This window comes from Microtus pennsylvanicus, chromosome 13, assembly GCF_037038515.1.
Source record: "Microtus pennsylvanicus isolate mMicPen1 chromosome 13, mMicPen1.hap1, whole genome shotgun sequence".
Classification (NCBI taxonomy): domain Eukaryota; kingdom Metazoa; phylum Chordata; class Mammalia; order Rodentia; family Cricetidae; genus Microtus; species Microtus pennsylvanicus.
In genome coordinates, this window is record NC_134591.1 from 603,607 (window position 1) to 630,174 (window position 26,568).

The 26,568-nt window shown below is 47.7% G+C and overlaps 1 pseudogene; it reads right to left on the bottom strand.

The window, feature by feature from the left end:
• Window positions 1-1,918: 1,918 nt before the first annotated feature.
• On the bottom strand, window positions 1,919-26,568 carry LOC142833654 (HAUS augmin-like complex subunit 8; annotated as a pseudogene).

The following is a 26,568-nucleotide window of genomic DNA, read 5'->3' on the forward strand; positions in this document are numbered from 1 at the left end:
GTGGAAGAGTAGAGAGAAGGTAAGCTCCACATATGCAGCTATGGGAGAGCCATTGTACATACTAGATGGAGACGTGCCTGTTTGGCTGCCTTTTGGGTATCTTAGTTAAAGCTTCTATTGCTGTGAAGAGACACCATGACCACAGCAACACTTATAAAGGAAAACATTTGATTTAGGCAAGCTTACAGTTTCAGAGGATTTAGTCCATTATCAACATGGCAGAAAGCATGGTGGATGCAAGCAGAAATGGTGCTGGAGAAAGAGCTGAGAGATCTCCATCCAGATCAGCAGGCAGCAGAAAGTGACTATGAAATACTTCAACAAGGCCACACCTCCTAATAGTGCCACTCTCCATGAGACTTTCGGGGCCATTTTGATTCAAACAACCACAGAATCAAAACCCTTGTAAGTACCTTTTCAACCACACTCAATAAGAAAATAAAAGGAAGATTTTGGAGCCAAAATATCACACAAATGACCTCTAACTTAATCGGTTATGGAGTGTATCATTTCCAACTGAAATGCTATGATCTCAATCTCTACTTTCTGACATTCTTCTTAACATTTCCATATTCCTGGTCCTATAAGAACAGCCAATTTAGTTCTGTATACTAATTTCTATATTTTTTTCACCACCTAAAATCTAGATATCTTCTACACTGTTTCAAGAGACATCATTCCCAGGTTCTGCCTAGCAACAATATTACTTTTGGTTTTCCATTTTTTTTGTCCTAACTTACATTTATGTTGCTCTGATTAAATCCCCTAACCAAAATCAGCTCAGACAATGAGTGGGGTAATTTGACGTCATCATTTTTAGAGCTTAGGATAGGAAATCATGTTAATAGTTGAATGCAAAAATCCATGGACAAAGATTGTTTCCTGGCTTTCTCTCTTGCCCAGTCACTCCTTCATTCATGCTAAGATAGCTCCCTTTTGTAGCCCAAGCCCACTTTCTTAGGGATATTGCCACCCTCATTGGAGGAACTTTCCCACGTCAATCATCAACACAATCTCTCCCAGATACAGCAGTCTGTGTCTTTTATGAACCACGCCACTCTGAACACAGTTGAGCAAATGTCCTTGTGGTAGGATCTTTTGGATATATGTCCAAGAGTGGTATAGCTGGGTCTTGAGGTGAATTGACTCACAACTTCCTGAGGACTGCATGTTGATTTCCACATTGGCTGTACAAGTTTGCACTTGTACATGTCCTTGCCACATATCCTTACCAGCATTAACAGTCCCTTGTATTATGGAGCTTAAGAAATCAACAGGTGTAAGATAAAATCTCATAGTAGTTTTGATATTCATTTTCCTGATGGCTAAAGATGTTGAACATGTTCACGGTGGGTTTATCATCTTATAGTTCTACCAGCAATGGAAGAGGATTTCAGTCTCTTTACAGCCTCATCAATACTTGTCGTTTCATATATTTATGTGTATGAGTGTTTGCCTGCATTTGCTGCTGTCCTTAAAGGCCAGGGATTGATTGCTGGCCTAGGATGCTGTGTATTTTAGGAAATGTCTGTCCAGGGTGTGTGAGCCAGCCCAATTGTGAAGACCGGAGGACAACTTGCAGGGGTGAGTTCTCTCCTTCCATGTGCATGTGGGTTCCAGGGATGAAACTTGGGGTAGGTATGGCAGCAATCAGCTTTACTTGGTGATCAGGCTTGCTGGCCCTGCAGTATCTTCAGAACTTCCTTGTGAACCTTACTGGGTGTGGGGACTCCAAGGGTGTTCAGTGACCATCCAAATCTGCCTAGCCTCTCCACTCATTGCCCCCCACTGTAGGCGGCATAATAACCAGGCTAGCTTAATATGAAACAGCAAATTTTAATGAACTTACAACACCAGCCATCCAGTGATGAGCAGGAAATACAGACAAAGAGAGCTGTGGGGCTCATGCTCGCCAGATTTATAGGTAACATTAGCCCAAGGCGAACACGCCCCCTAATGGGCTGGGCTTATCCCTACACCCCACCACCAGGAGTGTGGACATTGGTGATGTCTGCTGCCTATGGACCGAAGTACCACTGGCTGCACGAAGGGGTGCCTTGGGCCTCTTCCCAGACTTCCTGGTTCATCAAGGCTGCCTCCTTGCTGGCCTGGGAAGAAAGCTCCATGGCCAGACTGAAGATCCTGTGGGCAGAAGAAAGAGAAGGGACAACTTCGCCTCTGGCCAAGAACTCTAAAGGAGATCTTAGAAAAACAAACTTGTTAGAGAAATAGGTTCTCTCCTTCCATACAGATCCTGGGGACTGAACTCAGGACACCAGACTTTCCTTGCTGGCTGATCTCAGGACCCTAATGGTGTCTTTGGAAGTCAACAAGGGTGGCTGCCAACTTGGGGGCAAGTGTGCATGTGTCCATATGGTGCTGCAAACAGAAGCAGGGCCTGTGTATACTGAGTTCCCTCCGTCCCCAGCTCTCCCTCTTTTGAAGGAGACAGCACCTAAGATTCCTAGGCTGACCCTAAACTGATGACCCTCCTGCCTCAGCCCCCAAGCATCTGAGACAGCTGACAGATCTGTGCCCCCAGGCCTAGCAGGAAAGAGCTGTGTGGCGAGCCTTGAATGCATCCTTCATCCTCCTGTTCACCTGGGACCTCAGTGCCCCACACCCTCAACAGTGGGCAAATTTGATGTGAGGAGACCTTGTTGGTGCCAAGCTAGATGTGAGATTCAGCCATTACCACATGGTCAAAGGCCAGGTGTCTGAAGACTTTAAGAGCCCCTAGATGACGGAGGGCATGTGTCCAAGAGTGAATACCAGGTACATCTGTACTGCTCAGATACTGACTGGGAAAACTTGTGGCCATACAGTGGTCACAAGCACAGGGAGACATCCTCAGTCTATGCTCCATATGAGTGATGGCTGACGCATTCTGTAGGCCAGCGCTGGGTATGGCGCTTCAGAATCCCTGAGAACTCCTATGGGCATCTCCTTAAATGCATTTTTTTGGAGGTGGCCAAAATGGCCAAGCCTGCCTGATGACCTCAGTCTGATCCCTAGGGCCCACAAAGTGGAAAGAGAGAACAGACCCCAAAGCCGTCCTCTGACCTTTACACTCCTGCCTTGGCATGCACATGCCCAAACATAAAAATACGTAAAAAAAACAAAAACAAAACCCCAACACGTGTGATGTTCACACCTGCCATTCTAGAACTCTGCAAGCTGAGGTGGAGGATTTCTGCACGTTCAAAGCCACACTCGGTGTTACAGATTGAGACCTTGTCTTAGAAAACACACAAAACAACAATGTCCCTCAAGAAACCACAAGACTGGCTAGGCAGTGATGGTGTGCAGCTTCACTCCCAGCTCTTGGCAGGCAGAGGCTGGCGAATCTCTGAGTTCGAGACCAGCCTGATCTACAGAGCGAGTTCCAGAGTGAGAAACTCTGTCTAGAAACAAAACAAAACATACAAAAAGAAAACCCCAAACATCCTGCTAAGACTGACTTCTGAATGACGTTTAACATGTGTTGAGCAACTGTCCGGCTCAGAAAAGGCTCTCTCTGTCCCCTGCTGACCTGGAGCTGCCCTATCTAGGGCATGAGACTGAGTGTGGGATGCTTTCCTTGCCCGTGGTGACCTCAGGTCTCTACGGTCCCCAGTCCTACTCTGCTGGACTCTGGCACAGTATGAATTGATGGCTTCACTGCACCCAAGGTCCCAGTGTCTCAGAACTCAGAAGTGGGCTAGGAGTGGAACAGTGCTGTAGTAGTGAGGCACTCAATAGCTGAGTCCTCAAAAGCCCAAACAGTCTTCACCTGAGAGAGCAGCTGGGTGGGGTTCCACCTCCAGCAACCCAACTAAAAAGAAAGGGATGATGGAGAGAGGAGGGGAGGGATGGAGGGGAAAGGGGGAGGCCTGACCCACACCTGTAGAGCTCTTGGTCCTTCTTGGTAATCAAGTCCCTGAGTTCCTCCAGCAGGCGTGACACCTGCGCGCTGGTGTCTGGCACCTGCCCGCTGGCGTCCGGGGAGGAGATGCCCAGCTCGCCCAGGAGCTGCAGGGTGGTCTTTAGGGCCGGCTCCAGATCATCTGTGGAGATACAGGCTGTTAGCAGAACTCCGGTGCCCAAAGCAGCAGCTGTTTAAGCTGTGCAGCGTTGGCTCTTCTCTCACACTCAGGGAACAGGGCCAAAGGGAGGGATCTTAGGAGATCTCACTCGTCCCTGGAGTGTGGGTGCCAAGTGCATGCTGGGAAGGCAAACCCAGTGGGGAGCGCACAGGTGCTTCTGTGACTGCTGCCCAGGAGACTCCTGTGGACCAGGGGAGCTGGGGCTTCAGGCTGCAAGCCGCTGCTCTGTTCTCTCACCCTCTGTCCTTCCACTACGAGCGACAAGCAGGATGCACCTGCCAGATGTGGCTTGGACCTGCACTTCCTGGCCTCCGGATCTAAAGAGCTGAGGTTCTGGTATCTGTAGCAGCTGTGTGTCCCAGGCACAGACCTGCACCACACACAACCCAGCAAGGTCATGAGGGTTAAAGGACCTGTTCCTGCTGTGTCGTGTCCTCACCTCACCGTCAGTGCTGGGGTTTTGCTGGGTACAGACTTGCGAGGGGCAGTTTGCTAGGAGGATCGCTACAGCTTCCAGGTCAACACTATGCTCTTTTATGGAGCCAGGGTCTCACTGTGTTGTAGCTCAGGCTGGCCTGGAACTCACAGCCTCCCAAGAGTCAGACAATAAATGTAGGTCACCATACCATTTTCATTTGTTACGTAGCCCAGGCAGAGTAAACCCTGTGCAGCTAAAAAGTCCTAAGGAGGATGTCTGCTCCAGAGAATCCCTCAAATGACCTCTCAACACCTCCACCCTGTTGGTAGGGCCCAGGGCTCAGGGCCGGTAGATAGGTCACCCTGCCCCCAGAGTCTTCCAGCTGTGAGGTCCAGCGTGGGGTTGGAATCGTGACTCAGCTGCCTGTGTCCTACTTGGTCCACACGGGTTCCAACACCACCCCAGGGTAGAGGCACCTAGAATATGGTGCATGTGAGACTTGAGGCTCCTTCCTGCTGAGGCAATGCCACACAGCAAGGCTGTTCTTACCTAGGAGTTCCTGCCCACTTCCCTGCATGTGGATGCCCTGCACGGGAAGCTCATGTCATGTGGCGACCAAGGCTGTGGCCAGTGTCTTGTATTGCTCCTTGAAGCGCTTTGCTACAGCCTCGAGAGGGCCCAGCACCTCCATCTGCAGGCAGAAGGGGACACTGTAAGACACACCGCTCACTCGCACAAGAAGGGCCAGCTTCCAGGTAACAGGACCCCCTCTGACCTGCCCTGGACGGGGCCCTGTTGCTATGCTAAGCTCCACGGTGGGACAACATCAATACTGGCAGGTGCCAAGTATTCTGCAGACTGTGTGGCAGAGACAGGGGTCCCATACAGAGTACTACATTCGTATCAGGAGCCTAAGCAGGGCGGGCAGAATGTAAGTGGTGGCATCCTGATCCTGGCTCCCTCATGCACCCCTAGCCTCAGGAGCATGCTCAAACCCACCTGGGCATCCAGGATGGTAGCCAGCTCCTGATGCTTCTGCTGGAGCAGCTGCTGGCGCCGCAGCTCCAGCACCCGCTGCTGTAGACGCTCCTTCTCATGGCATAAGGCCACCAAGTCCTTCTCAGCCTTCTCCTCCAGCACAGCCAGGTTGTTTTCCATCTGTGGGTCGCAAGACCAACTCAGGTGGGGTGGGGGAGGTGACAGAGGACACACGCTGTTTCGTGAGTCCCAGTTAAGCTCACCTTCACAGACAGCAGGGTCAGCAGCAGTGTCTGCGACTCCATCATGTCCATGGTCTCCTGTAGATCCTGCAAGGGTCCTGCTGTTCAATTCCCAGTAAGCCATGTTGACCTGGCTCTTCCGGGCATGGCAGAACCCCAACCTCTGTGCACTTTATAGGTTCAAATGGTGTCCGCGGGGCTGAGGATGGAGTCAGGTCACACCTTGCCCAGAAGTGTATGGGTGTCTCCCCACTCAGTATATGGGCACACTGACCTGAGCAAGGACCCATGGACACCACAGCCCTAGCCTCCATCCTGTAGGACTGGCTGCCGGGAGTCAGACCTACCCACCGTCTGCTCCCCAGTGCTCACCTGTCTTTTCTGGGGAAGGTGTGTCGTTCCTTTTGGGCCAGTCAAGGGTACATGAGGCCCTGTGTCAAAAAAATGGGATGGTTTGGCTGGCTGGGCCCATAAAGATGCTTCCTTGCCTGGCAAGCCCGATGACGTGCTCGATCCCTGAACTCGCAGGAAGCTGGAGGGAGAGAACTCCAGAGTTGTCCTCGGACATCAAATGTGCCAAGGCATCAGGAACAAGAACCAATGACGACAAAATGACAAAAACAAAAACCAACAAACAACATCCCTCAGCTTTGGTACTGCAGACCTCTGGGCCAACTAGATGCTAGCCAGGGGCATCCTGTGCACCAAGGGCCACCGGCAGCTGTGGTTCATCCATCAGAAGCCAAAATCCAAATAAAATGTCTGCATACACCCTAACCCTAGTCAGTTCCTTTTGGTGAGCACCTGTTTAGGCCAGGCAGGTCCTGACTCCTGACTGGCCCATTTTCAGGAGGTGCTCACGCCACACATGAGAACATCCTAGCCAGGCCCATGTGCTGCTCTCATCCCCACCTGGGAACAGAGAAATTTTTGTTCCTGTGTTTTGAGATAGGGTCTCATGCACACCCTGGTTCAATGGAGCCCACGTGGCCAAGGATGACTTTGAACTTCTGATCTTGCCACCACCTCCCAAGTGTCCAAATGTCAGGCACCCCATTGGTTATAATTTCTGTAGCATCCTAAACTGACAGCAAGCAGCAGCTCCTGGATCCGCAAGTAGTTCCGTGGACATATGGTTGGGCCTCAGACACTCTGCCTATGCTCCCATCACACACTTGAACCACATCCTTTCTGACAGAGACCCTTAATGCTAAGTTTTCACTCACAACCTGACACAATCTAGGATCACCGGGGAATTGAGGGACTTTTGGATCAGGCTGGACTGTGGACAGTCTGTGATGGGTTGTCCTGATTGCCCTGAGGGAGGCCTGGCAGCTCCTTCCCTGCTGCCAGAGTCCCACCCCTCCAACCCTAGCCAGGACTCACCTTTGACCTTCTGCAATGTGCTGGGCTTTCTTCCCTCTGGTGACTTCCCTCCAGCAGATGCAGAAGCCTGTTATGTAAACAGACAGTCAGAGGTCAGGCCACTTGACCTTTGATGCATTTGCTTAAAGGTCAGACGGAGAAGCAGGAGTTTTGAGACTGCGAACATGGGAGAGTCAAACAGTGGACAGCTACGTTCCTCAGACATGGGAATTAACGGCACACGTGCTGGACTGCCATCTCGATGGGTGTGTGTTTGCGTGTGCTGTGGAGGGGCTGGCGACCGACTTCCTATGGCACTCTCAGGATGCGCTGACTTCTACACAGGTTACTCTGGACTTCAGGAGACACTGACTTCTCCCTGGCCTAAGTCTACAAAGCTCACAAACAGCAGCTGCACCACCAGCAGCAGTGGATGCCCAGCTGTCAGGTACAAGAAAGGCAAGGAGCACAGTGGGGGTTGTGTCGTGGTTCATTCTAATGCACCACTGGGTCTGGGGACCCTCTGTAGGAAATAAGGAGGCAGCAGGATGGAACAGGAAAACTAAAACCTACTCCTTGTCAAAACTACCCAAGCCTATTCAGACTAGAGCAAAGAAGTTTTCCAAGCCTGAGGGTCACTCTGGGCAACCACCTGCAATGGCCCTAGGTGTCAGGCCAGCAGGCAGCAGACTCCACCCTGCATAGGTGCTGCCAGCCAGGCCCTCAAGGGCACAAAGAGAATCAGCTGTGAAGAACAAAGTGCAAGCTCTGCTTCTCACCTGCCTGACAGTGGGGCTCTTGACCACCCTGGCCACGATCGCACAGGAACTGCTGTGGCCTTGGCTCCGGAACTCGGGGTCATCGTGCTCTACAACTGCTTGTGCCCAGTGCCCTCCCCTCAGAACAATCTGCATAAGGGACCACACACTCACGCAGACCTGGCTACCCCGGGTGGTACAACAGCCAAGGGCTGTGGGGTTTAGGGTCAGATACTGAAGAACCCACAGTGAAGGTAACTGGACTGAGTGTGACCAGGAGCTGAAGAGTTGACTCGCTGGTTAAGAGGAGAACTTGGATTCAACTCCCAGCAGTTGGGCCAGTGTGTAAAGGTGATTGCCACCAAGATTGCCAAACCAAATTGATGCGCAGGACCCATGTGGTGGAAGGTGAGAATCAATTTCCACAGGTTGTCCTCTGATAACCATATGTACAGTTGGCCCGAACCCTTCTCTAATGAATAAAAATGTAGTTAAGTTTTTAAAAAGTCACCATGAATCTCATTATTTGTACACTCAATTCCAATTAAAATGTTTCAAAAGCACACCCCTAAGAATTCCAGACTAGCCTTTGTTTACGAGCTACCCAAGCAGCACGGAGATCTGATCTGGGCTCCAGGAGAGCCATCATTGGGGTAAGTGAGTGCAGCAGCAGCCCGGAACAGGGAACTCAGATGTTCCTCATCCCTCCTACACTTCCTGGTCATCCTGCAGGGGCTATACTGCCCAATACCTCCTCTCTCTTTCTATCCCACCCAGCTTGCATCCAGAACCCTCCCCACCCTGTTTGCCTCCCTCCCCTCTTTGGCCACATAACATCTCCCAGCTCAGCCTGTTCGGACGCTGGGACCGAATCTGAATCGGGAGGGCAACAGGGAGGGCAGCAGTTCCTTTGTTTCAATAGCCTGCCTGCAGCAAGCAAGGTAGGCCCTTTGTTTACGAGCTATCCAAGCAGCACAGAGATCTGATCTAGGCACCAGGAAAGCCATCACTGGGGAGTGACATCAATGGGAAGGTACATCAGTGGGCAAGGAGACCTGATCCTGTAAAAGAAGATCCATAGGGGAGCATTCAGAGGAAGAGATGGGCAGGCACCAATGCAAGAATTCACCCAACAATCAGAAAAACAACATGAAACCACCAGAACCCAGCGACCTCACAACAGGAGGACATGAACACCTTAATCAAGAAGAAGTAGAAAAAATTGACTTTATGAAAGTGATAGAGGCCCGTAAACAGTATGTAAAAAATGCCTTTATAGAAATGGATGAGAAGTATAACAGAAAGTTTGAAGAATTGAATAAATCAGTGAATGCTACCCTAGGAAACCAAGGAAAAACAATCAAACAGATAATGGAAACAGTTCAAGACTTGAAAACTAAAATGGAGGCAAAGAAGAAAACACAAACAGAGGGCCAGCTGGACATGGAAAATCTAGGTAAACAAATAGAGACTACAGAAACAAGCATAACCAGCAGAATACAAGAGATAGAAGAAAGAATCTCAGATTCTGAAGATAACATAGAGAAAATAAACGCCCTGATCAAAGAAAACAGCAAGTCCAACAAACTCTCATCACAAAACATTCATGAAATATGGGACACAATAAAAAGACCAAAAGTAAGTATAATTGGAGTAGAAGAAGGAGAAGAAGTGCAGCTCAACGGTCCAGAAAATATATTTAATAAAATTATAGAAGAAAACTTTCCCAACCTAAAGAAAGATGTACCTATGAAGGTTCAAGAAGCATACAGAACACCGAAGACGCTGGATCAAAAAAAAAAAAAAACATCCCCTCGCCATATAATAATCAAAACACAAAGCATACAGAATAAAGAAAGAATATTAAGAGCCGCAAAGGAAAAAGGCCAAGTTACTTATAAAGACTTACACCTGACTTCTCTATGGGAACCATGAAAGCTAGAAGGTCCTGGATAGATGTACTGCAAAAACTAAGAGACCATGGATGCAAGCCCAGACTACTATACCCAGCCAAGCTTTCATTCACTATAAATGGAGAAAACAAAATTTTCCAGGATAAAAACAAATTTAAACAATACATAGCCACAAATCCAGCCTTACAGAATGTAATAGAAGAAAAATCACTAACCGAGGAGTCCAACAATGACCACAATAACTCAGACATCTAGAGACCCTTCACCAGCGCAACTCAAAGAAGGGAAACACACAAACTCTACTACTAAAAAAGTGACCGGAGTTAACAACCACTGGTCATTAATATCATTAATGTCAATGGGCTCAACTCACCTATAAAAAGGCACAGGCTAAGAGATTGGATACGAAAACAGTATCCAACATTCTGCTGTTTACAAGAAACACACCTCAACCACAAAGACAGGCACCTACTCAGAGTAAAGGGCTGGGAAAAGGCTTATCAAGCAAATGGACCTAAGAAACAAGCAGGTGTGGCCATACTAATTTCTAACAAAGTTGACTTCAAACTTAAATCAATCAGAAGAGATGGAGAGGGACATTTTATACTCATAACAGGAACAATTCATCAGGATGAAGTCTCAATCCTGAATATCTATGCCCCTAATATAAAAGCACCCACATACGTAAAAGAAACATTACTAAAACTCAAGGCAGCCATCAAACCGCACACACTAATAGTAGGAGACTTCAACACTCCTCTCTCACCAATGGACAGGTCAATCAGAAAGAAACCTAACAGAGAAATTAGAGAATTAATGGAGGTAATGAATCAATTGGACTTAACAGACATCTATAGAATATTCCACCGAAATAGGAAAGAATATAACCTCTTCTCTGCAGCTCATGGAACCTTCTCAAAAATTGACCACATACTCGGTAACAAAGCAAACTTCCACAGTTACAAAAAAATATTAGTAACCACCTGTGTCTTATCAGATCACCATGGATTAAAGTTAGAATTCAACAACAATGCTACCCCCAGAAAGCCTACAAACTCATGGAAACTGAACTACTGAGCCATACCTGGATTAAGGAAGAAATAAAGAAAGAAATTAAAGTCTTCCTGGAATTCAATGAAAATAAACAAACAACATACTCAAACTTATGGGACACTATGAAAGCAGTCCTAAGAGTTCATCGCACTAAGTGCCCACTTAAAGAAAACAGAGAAAGCACACATTGGAGACTTAACAGCCCACCTGAAAGCTCTAGAAAAAAAAAGAAGCAGACTCACCTAGGAGGAGTAGAAGCCTGGAAATAATCAAACTGAGGGCTGAAATCAACAAAATAGAAACACAGAAAAAATCCAAAGAATCAATGAAACAAAAAGCTGGTTCCTGGAGAAAATCAACAAGATTGATAAACCCCTATCCAAACTAATCAAACGGCAGAGAGAGAATATGCAAATTAATAAGATCAGAAATGAAAAGGGGGACATAACCACTGACACAGAGGAAATTCAGAGAATCATTAGATCTTACTACAAAAGCCTGTATGCCACAAAACTGGAAAATGTAAAAGAAATGGACACTTTTTTAGATAAATACCATATACCAAAGTTAAACCAGGACCAGGTGAACAATCTAAATAGACCTGTTAGTCATGAAGAATTAGAAGCTGTTATCAAAAACCTCCCTACCAAAAAAAGCCCAGGACCAGATGGTTTCAATGCAGAATTCTACCAGAACTTCCAAGAAAACCTAATACCTGTACTCCTTAATGTATTTCACAACATAGAAACCCAAGAGTCATTACCAAATTCCCTTTATGAAGCTACAGTTACTCTGATACCAAAACCACACAAAGACTCAACCAGGAAAGAGAATTACAGGCCAATTTCACTCATGAACATCGACTCATAAATCCTTAACAAAATATTGGCAAACCGAATCCAAGAACACATTAGAAAAAATATCCATTATGATCAAGTAGGCTTCATTCCAGAGATGCAGGGCTGGTTCAACATACGAAAATCTATTAATGTAATCCATCATATAAATAAACTGAAAGAAAAAAACCATATGATCATTTCATTAGATGCTGAAAAAGCATTTGACAAAATAAAACATCCCTTTATGATAAAAGTATTGGAGAGATTAGGGATACAAGGGTCATACCTAAATATAATAAAAGCTATATACAGCAAGCCGACAGCTAACATCAAATTAAATGGAGAGAAACTCAAAGCTATTCCATTAAACTCAGGAACATGACAAAGCTGTCCACTCTCGCCATACCTCTTCAATATAGTGCTTGAAGTTCTAGCAATAGCAATAAGACAACATAAGGGGATCAAGGGGATTCGAATTGGAAAGGAAGAAGTTAAACTTTCGTTATTTGCAGATGATATGATAGTGTACATAAGCGACCCCCAAAACTCCACCAAAGAACTTTTACAACTTAAACACCTTTAGTAATGTGGCAAGATGCAAGGTCAACTCCAAAAAATCAGTTGCACTCTTATACACAAAGGATATGGAAGCAGAGAGGGAAATCAGAGAAGCTTCACCTTTCACAATAGCCACAAACAGCATAAAATATCTTGGGGTAACTCTAACCAAGGAAGTGAAGGATCTATTTGACAAGAACTTTAAGGCATTGAAGAAAGAAATTGAAGAAGATACCAGAAAATGGAAGGACCTCCCTTGCTCTTGGATTGGGAGGATCAACACAGTAAAAATGGCAATTCTACCAACAACAATTTATAAATTCAATGCAATCCCCATCAAGGTCCCTTCAAAATTCTTCACAGATCTTGAGAGGACAATAATCAACTTTATATGGAAAAACAAAAAACCCAGGATAGCCAAAACAATCCTATACAATAAAGGATCTTCCGGAGGCATTACCATCCCTGACTTCAAACTCTATTACAGAGCTACAGTAAGAGAAACAGTGTGGTACTGGCATAAAAACAGAGAAGTCGACCACTGGAATCATATAGAAGACCCGAATTTTAATCCACAAACCTATGATCACCTCATTTTCGATAAAAGAGCTAAAAGTATACAATGGAAGAAAGAAAGCATCTTCAACAAATGGTGCTGGCACAACTGGATGTCAACCTGTAGAAGAATGAAAATAGACCCATATCTATCACCATGCACAAAACTCAAGTCCAAATGGATCAAAGACCTCAATATCTGTCCGAACACACTGAACCTGATAGAAGAGAAAGTGGGAAGTACCCTCCAACAGATGGGCACAGAAGATCGCTTCCTATGTGTAACCCCAGCAGCACAGACATTAAGGGCAACATTGAATAAATGGGACCTACTAAAACTGAGAAGCTTCTGTAAAGCAAAGGACACTGTCACTAAGACAAAAAGGAAACCTACTGACTGGGAGAAGATCTTCACTAACCCTGCAACAGACAAAGGTCTGATCTCCAAAATATATAGAGAATTCAGACTTTAAAATGCTAATTAACCCAATTAAAAAATGGGGCACTGAACTGAACAGAGAATTCTCAACAGAAAAAGTTCAAATGGTCTAAAGACACTTGAGGTCATGCCCAACCTCCCTAGCAATCAGGGAAATGCAAATCAAAACAACTTTGAGATATCATATTACACCTGTCAGAATGGCTAAAATCAAAAACACCAATGATAGCCTTTGCTGGAGAGGCTGTGGAGGAATGGGTACTCTCCTCCATTGCTGGTTGGAATGCAATCTTGGGCAACCACTTTGGAAATCAGTGTGGCAGTTTCTCAGGAAATTCGTGATCAACCTACCCCTGGACCCAGCAATACCACTCTTGGGATTATACCCAAGAGATGCCCTATAATATGACAAAAGCATTTGTTCAACTATGTTCATAGCAGCATTATTTGTAATACCCAGAACCTGGAAACAACCTAGATGCCCTTCAATGGAAGAATGGATGAAGAAAGTGTGGAATATATACACATTAGAGTACTACGCTGTGGTAAAAAACAATGACTTCTCGAATTTTGCATGCAAATGGATGGAAATAGAAAACACAATCTTGAGTGAGGTAGCCTAGACCCAAAAAGATGAACATGGGATGTACTCACGCATAATTGGTTTCTAGCAATAAATAGGGGTCACAGAGTCTACAATTGGTGAACCTAAAGAATCTAAATAAGAAGGTGAACCCAAGGAAAATCATATAGTTATCATCTTGGCTATGGGAAGTAGACAAAATTGCCGGGGAGAAAATTGGGATCTTGCGGGTGGGGTGGGATTGGGGTAAGGGATGATGGGCAGAGAAAAGTGAGAATGGGAGGATGGGGGAAACTTGGGGAATCAGGATTATTAGGATAAAGGAAGGTTGGATAGGGGAGCACGGAAGCACAATTCTTAGTTAAGGGAGCCACCTTAGGGTTGGCAAGAGACTTGAACCTACAGTGGCTCCCTTGGGCCCAAGGCAATGTCCCCAGTTAGTTCCTTGGGCAGCTGAGGATAGGGAACCTGAAATGACCCTATCCTATAGCAATACTGATGAATATCTTGCATATCACCATAGAACCTTCATCTGGTGATGGATGGAGATAGAGACAGAGACCTACACTGGAGCAGTGGACTGAGCTCCCAAGGTCCCAATGAGGAGCGGAAAAAGGGAGAAGATGAGCAAGGAAGTCAGGACCACGAGGGGTGCACCCACCCACTGAGACAGTGGGGCTGATCTATTGGGAGCTCACCAAGGCCAGCTGGACTGTGACTGAAAAAGCATGGGATAAAACCGGACTCTGAATATGGTGAACAATGAGGGCTGATAAGAAACCAAGGACAATGGCACGGAGTTTTGACCCTACTTCATGTTCTGGCTTTGTGAAAGCCTAGCCAGTTTGGATGTTCACCTTCCTGGACATGGACGGAGGGGGGAGGACCTTGGACTTTCCACAGGGCAGGGAACCCTGACTGCTCTTTGGACTGGAGAGGGAGAGGGTGATGAGTGGGGGGATGGGGAGAAGGGTGGGAGGAGAGGGAGGGAAATAGGAGGCTGCGAGGAGGCGGAAACTTTTTTTGTCCTTTTCTCAATAAAAAAAAAAGAATTCCAGACTAAAAGGGGCACGTGCTGAAGCCAGATGCCACCCTCACACATCATACATGAAGCCTGTCGGAACCCAAGAAGAATCACAGGGTTCAGGTTTGAGACCCCCATGCCAGCACGTCCCTGACGCTGACTTGGGAGCCCATGCAGTCAATCCCCAGCAGGTGCTGGGCTCTGGCACATGAAGGCCTGGGCTCCATCAACAGGTCTGTGTACACACCTGACTTCTGTTGGATAATATTTTTGTACGCTGTAAAGATGTGTCTCTGCCCAAGGCACCTTCTGATTGGTTAAAAAGAACCTGAAAGACCAATAGCTAGGCAGGAGAGAACAGGTGGGGCTTCAAGGAGAGAAGGGAACTCAGGAAGAATCAGAGGCTCTCATAATTAAGCCAGGGAGACACTGAGGAAGTCAGCAGTACAGAGAGGTAATGAGCCACATGGCAGAATGTAGACTAATATAGACGTGGTAATTTTTTTTAAGACAGATTTTTCTGTGAAACAGTCCTACTGCCCTGGAAATTTCTACCAGGTTGGTCTTGAACTCACAGAGGTCTGTCTGCCTCCTAAATGTTGGGATAAAAGGTGTGTGCCACCACCACCACCCGCCAGAGCTAGTTGGGAACAAGTCTAGACTAAGGTCAAGCTTTCATAATTAATAAGAAGTCTCTGTGCCATCATTTGGGAACTGGCAGTCTAAAGAAGGTCCAACAACAGATGACCAACAATTGCGGTTGGACGAGGTTGCCCTGTCTTTAATTCCAGCCTTCAGGAGGTACAGGGGTGGATCTCTCTATCTCTCTAAGTCCCGGCCATGTAGGAATATGTAGAGAGACACTGTCCATAAAAGAAAAAAAGGCAGAAAAATCCATAATGGTCTTTTATTTGGGGGGGGGGGTGAGATAGGTTTTCTTTTGTATTTTAATAAATAAAGACTGCCTGAAGATCTGAGAGTAAAACAGTCCCACTGGTCAGCCTTACAGACCAGGTTATGGTGTCACACACCTTTAATCCCAGCCCTACAGAGGAATAAGATGGGGGAGACAGTTCTCAGACATAGTCTCATTCTGAGAAATCTGGAGGCAGGATCGCCATTTCAGACTGAGGGAGAGGCAAGAGCCAGTGGCTGGCTGTTTTGCTTTTTAGACTTTCAGACTGAAACCCAATTTCTGACCCTGAGCGTTTATTAATCATGCTTCAGGGTTTCTCTGTGCAACAGCCCTATCTCTTCCGGAACTAGCTCTTGTAGACCATGCTAGCCTTAAACATACAGAGATCCGCCTATGCCTGCCACCACCGCCAGGCTGGAATATTGATTGGTCTTTTGAAAGCAAATTCAGAACTTGTGCTCAATGACACGAGAGCTGCTGCCTGTGGCTGTTGACAACAGGCCACGAAAGCCAACCACTGAAAACCCTGACTCACTAGCGAGAAAATGTCCAAGGTAGAACATGTAACAAACAAACCAGCAACAAAATGAGAATTTAACGGCCAACAAGCAGGGCTGTGTGGTGTGTAGTCTGGCAGTCACTTTGCAAGTCTGAAGACCTGAGTTTGAATCCCCAGCATCTACACAGAAACAAATCCACTGTTGGGCCCTAAAGCCCCACCAAGGAGAAGGTCGCCCCAAGAGACATTCACAACTCGGTTGATGCAATAGCAAGAGGAATTTTTATTCTGCCGCGGCAGAGGTCCCCCAGCCTCGAGGAGAAGGACGACTGCTTTGTCTATTACAAGCTCTTTTAAAGGAAAAAAAACCCACAAAATCAGGGAGGGGGGAGTACAAAATCAAAGGGAAAGCCCAAAAATCATTTGTCTACTATTTTGACTAGTTCATTTAATGGTCAGCTAACTCTACTTAATCAATGTTGTAACACTTACAAGGAGGAGCCTTGATCAATGTCATAGTTACAAGGAGGAACCTTGATCAATGTTATGACGGTTACAAGGTCGTCTCACCCCAGTTCCAGGGTCCAGGTCTATACAATGGAGATGGAAAGTACTCAAAGCTCTCATGCACGTGTTGTTGGTTACCAGGGCCCTGGTTCCGAGGAAGGGGGGTGCAGTAGTGCTAAGGTGCCTCTAAGTCTTTCACCACAAGAACCTCTCACCCTAGCAAGGGATGAGGAACACAAAAGGATCCCAAGAGCTGGCAGTTCAGTGAAATCCTGTCACAAAAGAAAGATTTCACTCTGGCATCCATCCATGTGTACATGCATGGTTGTACAACCTGCAACATACACACGTACACACACAAAAAAAATAACAAGGACCAATGCAGAGCAATGCCCACCACCAACTGCCTTGGAGACACCTACTGAAGTCACAGAAGTGTGCCTGGGAGAAACGTGAAATGGTGTAGCAGTTCAAGAGGAATGGGAGCACACAGCACAGCCCGAGCACCCCTTATCCACAACTGAAATCTGAAACTCAAGATCATCTGCCCCACACTCAGGGAAAGGGCTGCTCAGCTGGAAGTGGGCTCCACTCAGGACCAGCCCTTCTGAGATCCATTCAGCCTCAGGAGAAAGCAGCAGGCTAATGTTACCATGACAACAGACACTCAAGACTCCAGCCAGACCAAGGTCACCTGATGGGGTACCAGAACCAAAATGCCTTGTATAAACACATGGGGGCACTGTGGCCAAGCCTTCAAGGTGGCAACAGCCACAGGGTGAATGGAAGCAGGGTTAAGTAGCTTGGGAAAGCTGTCTGCAGGGTGATGTGAGAATCCCTTCCTTTAAACCAGACTTCCAGTCACAGCCTCAGGAATCCTGGGAACCCTCACCACACTTCCTGGGGCACAGGCCAGGCAGATGGGAAATTAACCTTCTGATTGTCATAAACCAAGCCTGTGCTCAGCAGTCCTGCCTGGCCGTGACAGACAACCTGGAACTGGATCCTGTGCTCCAGGGATGTGTCACCACAGGGATGAGCCTGCAGCTGACCCCAACATGTTTCCCCCATTCTTGTAATGCAGTGCAGCTTTTGGGGACTCAGGAAGACCTGCCAGCCTTGCTTATTGACAGCTGAAAAAGTATCACACAGGAAGATGCAGAGGTGAACGTCACCCCTGCCAGCTGTGCCTGTGGCCCACACCGAGTGCCGCTGCCACTGCCCATCACTCAGGAGCCTCCTGGGTGTGAAGGGATAGTGCTGGAGGACAGATCTGACAGAACAGAGGCCCTCAAAACAGGAGGGGCAGAGGAGGTACATACGACTAATGGACACTGGTGTCACTCTCACCAGAGACTCAGGACTGTGCCCAAAACCTGGAGGCGGCAAAGGCCCCAATGGTGTCTTCCAGGATCGGGCTGCAGCTGCCATGTGTCCTCCACCCACTCCTAGTGGCTCCAAGAGTAAAAGACTCCATTACCTTCTTAGTTTTCTTCTCATATTGCAGGTATCTGGACTCAACCACTCTTCCTCCTGCAGACGACACAGTGTGTAGTAGGAGCTGCGGGCTGCCTTCCTGCCACCCAGCTCCCAGCCACCTAGCTAGCTTATGCCCCAAAATAACAACACACAAATTGTATTCATTTAAACACTGCCTGGCCCCTTAGCTCTAGCTTCTTACTGCTAATTCTTCCATCTTGATTACCCATTTCTATTAATGTGTGTAATCCCAAGGTACGCTTACCAGGGAGATTCTAGCCTACATCCATCCTGGGTCAGAGCTTCATCGCGTCTGCCCTGGAGAGGAGCAGCGGCATGGCCTCTAACCTCACTTCCTCTTCCTCCCAGCATTCTGTTCTGTTTACTCCCCCCACCTATGTTGTAACCTATCAGGGCCAAGCAGTTTCTTTATTAATTAACCAACAGTGTTTGTTAGAGAAGAGGAATGCTGCAGCATGAAGACATAGAGCATGAGCAGGACCCCACAGTGGAGAGCCGGGGCCAATGACAGGAAAAGCACCAGCCTTACAGCCCGATGCAGACTGGCTCCTTCAGTCTCCCCAGTATGCACATGGCAGCTACTGCAACTAGTACCTTCACAGGACACTCAGTGTCCATAAGACACTGATGGAACGTCTCTTGTATGTGGGTCCTTGGAGTAGGAGCAAGTGCCAAGTAAGTTCAAAGATAGAAACATTCTAGACCGTGAAAGCCAGGGGCCAGTGGGATGGCTCACTGGGTGGAGGGCTTGAAACCAAGCCTGATGACTTTGGTTCAACTCTCAAGAGCCTTCCTCTGACCTCTATATGTGCACCTTGGTATCCCCCTCACCTTCAGTAAATAAGTGCAATTTTTTTTAAAAAAAGGAACAGGAGAGATGGCTCAGTGGTTAAGCGCTTGTTGCTCTTGCAGAGGACTGGAGTTAGGGTCCCAGCACCCACAGGGATGCTTGCAACTGTAATATCAGTTCTGGGAGATTCAACACTCTCTCTGGTGTCCAAGAGCATCTACATTCATGTTTCCCCCCCCTCCCACCTACCAAAACACAAAACAACAAATCCCACAGCATTTTGGGTCTATCCCTCTCTGGTGGAGTCCGTCTCTGTTTGTGCTTCAGCACAGTAAAGCTGGGCTGCCCACCGTGGTCTTAGTATTCCCACCTTCCTATCTTTAAATCAGAGGGATAAAGATCCACTCCTGTAACCCTAGATGATGTTAACTGTTGTGAGGGAATGGCCATGCTGGCATGGATTTGGGGGTTCTCGCTGAGATCCCGCAGAGGCTCTGAGAGCATAGGTAATGGACGTAAAAGGCCAAGTCAGACTCTGCTTGGGGCTTTTGACAGGAAAAAGCTTGGAAAATGCAGCCCAGATGTAGGAATCTGACCCTGGTTCAGTTTAAACGTGTTGAGCCTGCAGCCAGGACAAACAGGCCCACTGGTCTATGTGCCCAGGCCAGCTCTCAGACCCTGCTTGCCAACCATGGAAGACTCCAGATTTCTCATTACAGCTGGTCTGTGGTCGTTTGTACCTTGACCACTCATGTTTCTCAATTAAATGAAACTAGCAGATTAAAAAGTAACAATAAAGTTAAAGACAGGAGAAGAGCCCACAGCAGCCCAGGGGCAGGGAAGCTGGGGCACATGTGAGCGGTGTCAGACTCTGTACCTTTGGGTTGGGGAGGCCTATGTCCATGCTCTGTCCTCACCACCACTCCAGCCTTTATCACGGGTGGACCCTCATGAGACTCACGCACAGATCCAGGCCCCCTTGGCGGTGGCTGGGGCATCTGGCCTGGCCAGTGTTAACAAAACCAGGCAGCATGCAAACATGTCATAGCTTACACACAAAACTGCCAGGCTGGGGCCACTCAGTGGCACGGTGCTCAATTGGCACAGTGAGGGCACCAATTCTACTTCTGCCATCGCAGTAAACAAACAAACAAAATATCGGCTGAGGATATAGGTCAGTGGTTAGGCGCTTCCCTAGCAAATGTGGGGCCCTGGGCTCCATCCCTAAGACCAAACCCCAAGCCCCAAACCCAACCAGGTCCAGTGATCACTGTCAACCCTGAGGGTCCGAGTTTAGTCCTCTGGACTCCTATGGTGCAATGAGAGAAACAACCACCCAAATTATGCCTAACCCCCATGTGTGTGCCACATGTGCTACCTGCCCCACACGAAGTGTAACAAAAAAAAAGGAGCCTATGAGGCTGAGGAGTACTTGCTCTTCCAGCACCCACACCGGGCAGCTCCACAGGTTTCTGAAGGAACTTGGATCTGTGGCCTGTGCACATCTAGAGCTACACTTTCGAGGGACTTCAACTCTCCAAAGGACAACTACAGTCACAGGACACCTCAGAGACAAAGACAACCCCGAGTCCCCAAAGGCATGCCACTGAGCAGTGGAAGTTTCAGACTTGTCTCTGTCTCCCCTGCCCCCAAGAAACCCCTTTCATGAACTAGATGGCACCCTGGAGGTTGAGGCAGGAGGATCAGGAGCTGACCGGCAACCTGGGCTCCATGAGACTTTCTCAGTTCAGCACGTAAGGCACTTGCTTGCTGCCTAGCTTGATTGATGACAAATTGACTCTCACAAGTTCCCTTCTGACTTCTATACTCATGATACAATATGCACACCCCTCCAAAGAGATCAATACATGTGTAATAAAAAAATTGCACAAAAATCGTTGATGAAGACAAAACAAAACACTTTCCTTAAAGCGCTCACCTTGTACTCTTCTTCCTTTTGTCTTGGGGGCACCAGTGGCTGCGGGCTTCCTACAAGAGAGAAGAGAGATGTGCTATTGATCCATCTACAAGATCTGCAGAGGCCAGAGCCACCTTCTGTCAGCTGCAGCGGGGCATGTGAAGGTCGTCCCTAGACAAGCAGGAGGTGTAACCCCCACAAGACCAACTTCCTCCTGAAGGCAGTAGAACACTGGCCCACAGGGATCAGAGCTTCCCGACCAGGAAGATCCCTGTCTCATCAGGCTGGTGTGACAACAGCCAGAGAGGTGGGAGGGCTTCGGAAGGGCTGGGGCTGAGGATTTGCAAGCACAGGGGCTGGAGAAGACAGGAGGGAAGAGTCCAATGGTAAGGATGAGATGGCAGGTTGGGGAGAGGACGGTGACACAGCCTTTCTCTGCAAAGTGTCAGTTTCCTAGGCTCCCCGGTCACTGTCATGACCAGCAACTACTCAACTTTGCTATTCTAGTACCAAAGTTGACAGACACAATGCGTGGGCCATGTGGCAACAAAACTTTGCTGACATAGTATATTTTGGGTCACACATTGCTCATATGTCACCAAATAGTTGTATTCTCTAAATATTTTCATTTTTATTTATTCTGTGTATATCTGTGTGAGTGCAGCTGTGTAAGTGCCACCAACTGTGCGTACCGTGGTGCCTCCAGAGAGGTTAGGGGACAATCTCAGCATAGGTCACATTCCACCTTCTCATCCACGGCTGCGTATACCAGGCTAGCCAGTCCTCACTCCTGCAGACTCTCCTGTTTGGCCTCCCATCTCCCTGTAGGGTGTGCTAGGAGTGCAGGCACTACTGCATCCAGTTTCTACGTGGCTTCTGGGGACCCAAACTCAGGTTGTCAGGCTTGTTCAGTGATAATTAACACACACACACCCGCACCCACCAACAGGGTCTCACACTACAGCCAAGGCTGGCCCAGAACTCATCATCTTCCTACCAGGGCTGGACAGACAGTTTGCAGGATAAAGAGTTTGCTGCTCTTGCAGAGGACTTGAGCTCAGTCCCCAGCAGTCCAGCTCTGGGGGTCTTAAGCCTCTGCTGCTGGCTTCTTCCTGAAGCCTACAGATGGTAGGGGCTTGGCTTTGGGAAGCAGGGCAGGTGCACCTGCTGTGGTCCCTCAGGATGCCCCGGGGTCTGTCCATCAATCACGGAGGCCTCAGCAACATGGCCTTGACCTGACCTGTGCCTATCACTACCCGTGTAAAGAGCTGGAAGTCTGAGGTGTAGCTCTGATCAGGAGGCTCCACCCACCGGCCTCTTCTCTGTAGCACTTCAGCCTTTTAAATCTGATGCAGTATGTGGTGCTCACGTCCTCTGACACACGGGAGGGCAAAGGATGACTTTTGTAGTTGGGTCCTGGGAATCCTGAGGCTATGAGGCTTCGTGGCAGCACCTTTACCTGCGAGTAAGGAAGCTGGCCTGGGGCTGCGTGTGGTGGTACAAGTCTATAAGCTGCAGAGGCAGAGGCAGGTGGACCTCATTGGGTCAAGTGTCTAAGTGAGGGGCCTACTTAACTTATCATCTCTCAGCATCCCAAGTGCCTGTCACAGAGCCAGCCTGGCAGGCATACCCTGCCCCTACCCTGAAGTTCCCCAGCTTCTCTTTTCTATATAACTCAGCCATTTTGTCCACTTGGTCTGTATGTTTCTAGTGCTCTCTTTGCTCCCTCTCTCTCTTCTCATGGCCTGGTTCAGGCTGCTGGGCAGGTTCAGTATGGACTCTTCCTGATGCCTCTGGCTGTACTTTCCCTCATATCTACAATAAACCTTCTGCTCAACCATATACGTTGGAGCAGTCATGTCCTCATTTTTCTTTTCTTTTCTTTCTTTACTTCTTTTCTTTCTTTCTTTCTTTTTGAGACAGGATTTCTCTGTGTAAAAGCCTTGGTGAGAGCTACCTGCCTCTGCCTCCCAAGTGCTGGGATTAAAGGCCTGCAGCACCACTGCTGGGCCACATCCTCATTTTTCATTCAGATCTCTGTGATCTGTGAGCTGGGAGAACAGGGAGTTCTATGACAGTGTGCTAGTATTCTTTGACTTATTAAAATATTCCTTTTAATCGTCTTACATTCACTAGCATTGGTAAGCTGTAACTAACTGGATAAAATACATGCCTAAATTTAGCTTATATGTCCAGTTTAAATACACCAGGTAATGGTGCCCAATTCTCAAGTGTCTTTACAGATCTGAGAGTATGGCAATTTAACAAAAGTGCTTCTAACACAGACATGCCAGCTCCCATGGCACCTATAGCTCCTCCAAGAAGATACATGGTTACAAAGATCTTCCGCCTTGAGGCTTGCCTTTGGGTTTTGCAAAGACACCCACACACCAAAAAGTGGCCTTTTACCTCTTCAGCTTCCTGGAATTCACCCGGGGACTCAATCTTCTCATCCTGCCATGACAGGTGGACTAAATCTTCCCCCCACAGGAAAATCTTGGGGCCTCTTGTACCCAGCAGCTAATGGCAATCACTGCCTCCAGGCTGATGTTCTCCGAGAACTAAGGAGAGACTTGGGATTGCCTGTGTAGCTAAAAAAGGTGTCTCATTTTTGCCCATTTATGCCCTTAGATCTGTCTAATGGCATTTGGTGACTTAGGGTACTGTTCACTTATTACTTCATCCATGGCATTTGACAACTTAAGGTACTGGTAGCTCATTACTTCATTTGAAGTTTCCTGCTAAAATACAAACAGGTGTGCCTCTTTCAAGGCTTCATAGTTCAGATTAACAGGTGTATCTTAAAAATCCAGAGTTCCCAATTCCCTTTAATTGTCTTCTAAAATGTGCAAACCTTCTAACCTAAAGCAATAGCCTTTTGCTATGACACCAAGATGTAAATCTGTTCCAGTTCTCTTACAGATAACTACAGGTTTCTGGAAAAAGTTCTACTGCTGTATCAAAAATCAGGTCTGGTAATAATAATAATAATAATAATAATAATAATAATAATAATAAAAACCCCAAACAAACAACTAACAGTCTTCCAGAGCCTGTTTTTTTTTAATTTTTAGATTTATTTGTTATGTATACAACATTCCTTCCGTGCTGGGTGGTGGTGGCACACGCCTTTAATCCCAGCACTCAAGAGGCAGAGGCAGGCAAATCTCTGTGAGTTCAAGACCAGCCTGGTCTACAATAGCTAGTTCCAGGACAGGCTCCAAAACCACAGAGAAACCCTGACTCAAAAAACCAAAAAAAAAAAACAAAAAACAAACAAACAAACAAACAAAAAAAACCCCAAAAAACAACATTCCTTCCATGTATGCCAGCAGGCCAGAAGAGGGCACCAGATCGCATTATACATGGCTGTGAGCCACCATGTGGTTGCTGGGAATTGAACTCAGGACCTCTGGAGGAGCAGTCAGTGCTCTTAACCTCTGAGCCATTTCTCCAGCCCTCCAGAGCCTGTTTGAACCCCACCCATTTTCACGCATATTTTACAGGTCACTCTGGCCATCTGGGCCAAGACCAACTTACAAAGCGCTCTCCAGAAAACGCCAACACCTGCACCAGCTCCTGGGACTTCACCACTGGTACCAACTCTCCTGGATCAAGGACACATAACAACTAAAATCTGGTTTTATCTGCTAGTGTGTCCCAATTGTACACCCGAGCCTCACCTGTACAACTAGGGCACTTCTCTGTCCCATTCTTTCTGGCAGTTAATGACTTCCCATGGCTAGCCCTATTCATAGGGCCAATGATAACAAATGCCTCCTGCCTTCTCATCTCCCTCAACCAACAGCTGCCTGAGGTCTCCCGGATGACAGTAAATGGGAAGCCGCTCCAGCCACGCCTCTCATGATCCCACCAACTCCCCCCTTGCCAATGTCACTCCATGCTCACAGGAAGTGGCCAGACCTGAGTCGGGTCCCTATATCCAAGCGTCTGGGATGTTTGGGTGAAAGCCTCACCCCAGCCCCTGGCATCCATTTCAAGCCCCCTCCCTTGGGAAAGCCCACCAAGCCTCCCCAGGGAGGGTCAGGACCACTCCCACAGGGTTTTTAGGCTGTCCCCCAAAAAATGAACATGTGGTCTCCCCTTCTCTCTCTTCCCCTCACCATGCTTTCCTGGTGCCACCCAGGAGCGCTCCATCAAACATGGGCATCTTTTATTCGGTCTAATTTGGTCTGATTGGAATTATTTGTGTTGGCAGAGAGGCTCGTCTAAGAAATATTCCTAACAAAAACAAAAGCTGGCCAGGTGGTGGTGGCGGCGCACGCATTCAATCCTAGCACTAGGGAGGCAGAGGCAGGTGGATCGCAGTGAGTTCGATGCCGGCCTGGTCTACAAGAGCTAGTTCCAGGACAGGCTCCAAAACTACAGAGAAACCCTGTCTTGAATACAAAAACAAAAACAAAAAAACCAAAAAAAACCAAAAACTGGTTTATTTGAGACAGGTCCTCAGGTAGGTAACTCAGGCTGTCCTTGAACTCGGGATTCTTCCACCACCACCTCCTGCCTGTGCTGACAGGCAGGCTTCTAGTGAAGCTCAGGTGGGGTGGGAGAGTTTCTTTACCATCACTGAGTACTTGTGGTTGCCACGAGCATCAACCCGCCCAGGTGTAGATTTTTATCAATTTCCAGACCATAACTCTCAAGCGATTATTTTGTAACTGCCCGACTCTTCCCCCTTTTTAAAAACAAATGTAATTATTTATTTATTTATTTATTTATTCATTCATTCATTTATTATGTATACAATATTCTGTCTGTATGCCTGAAGGCCAGAAGAGGGCGCCAGACCTCTTTACAGATGATTGTGAGCCACTATGTGGTTGCTGGGAATTGAACTCAGGACCTTTGGAAGAGCAGGCAATGCTCTTAATCACTGAGCCATCTCTCCGCCCCCCCCCCCACTCTTCCCTTATCAGTGCTTCAAAACTCCTTTCAGGAAAAAAGTAAACCTGAAATTCTAAGAAAAAAAAAAAACCTATCCAGGCTCCAATACTTCCCAAGCTCACTAACAAGGATGAATCCCCGCAATGCTGTGGTGCAGCAGACTGGTCCAGCTGCTGCTGGGGGAGCACACTAATCATCCCCGCGGGAAGAGTGGCAGGAACTGGAGAGTTCGAAGCAAGCCTGGCTTACAAGAGACCCTGTCTTGGAACCAAAACAGAACAAGTCACACACAGAACTCAGGAGGTTGAGTGCTTCCCTAGATGCAAAAGCTAGGAACCATGAGGCTAAGTTACCTGCTGCCAACACCAAAGTACCACACACAACTCCACTCTGAGCCGCACAGGAGATGCTCAGAGCCTGGGCCTCCAGGCTGGGAGGGATTCGGGGAGTGGCTCTAAGGAGCCCCGTTCTCCCGCTTGGGCACCCGTCAGCCCAGGCTCTGGCCAGCCCTCGGGTGCCCCTAAACCCCGCCCTACTGTGCCCCCAACTCACCCCGCGTCCCGCTCCGAGGAGTCCGCCATTTTCCCGCCTTCCACTCAAAGAGCCTCTTCTCGGGGCTCCGCTCTCTAGGAGGCAGGCAGGACAGTGGGGCACTGGGGCCTGTCAGCAAGTGAAGCCAAGGAGCCCGCTTTTTTGGGAGCGCGCTCTGAGGGGGCAGGGCTC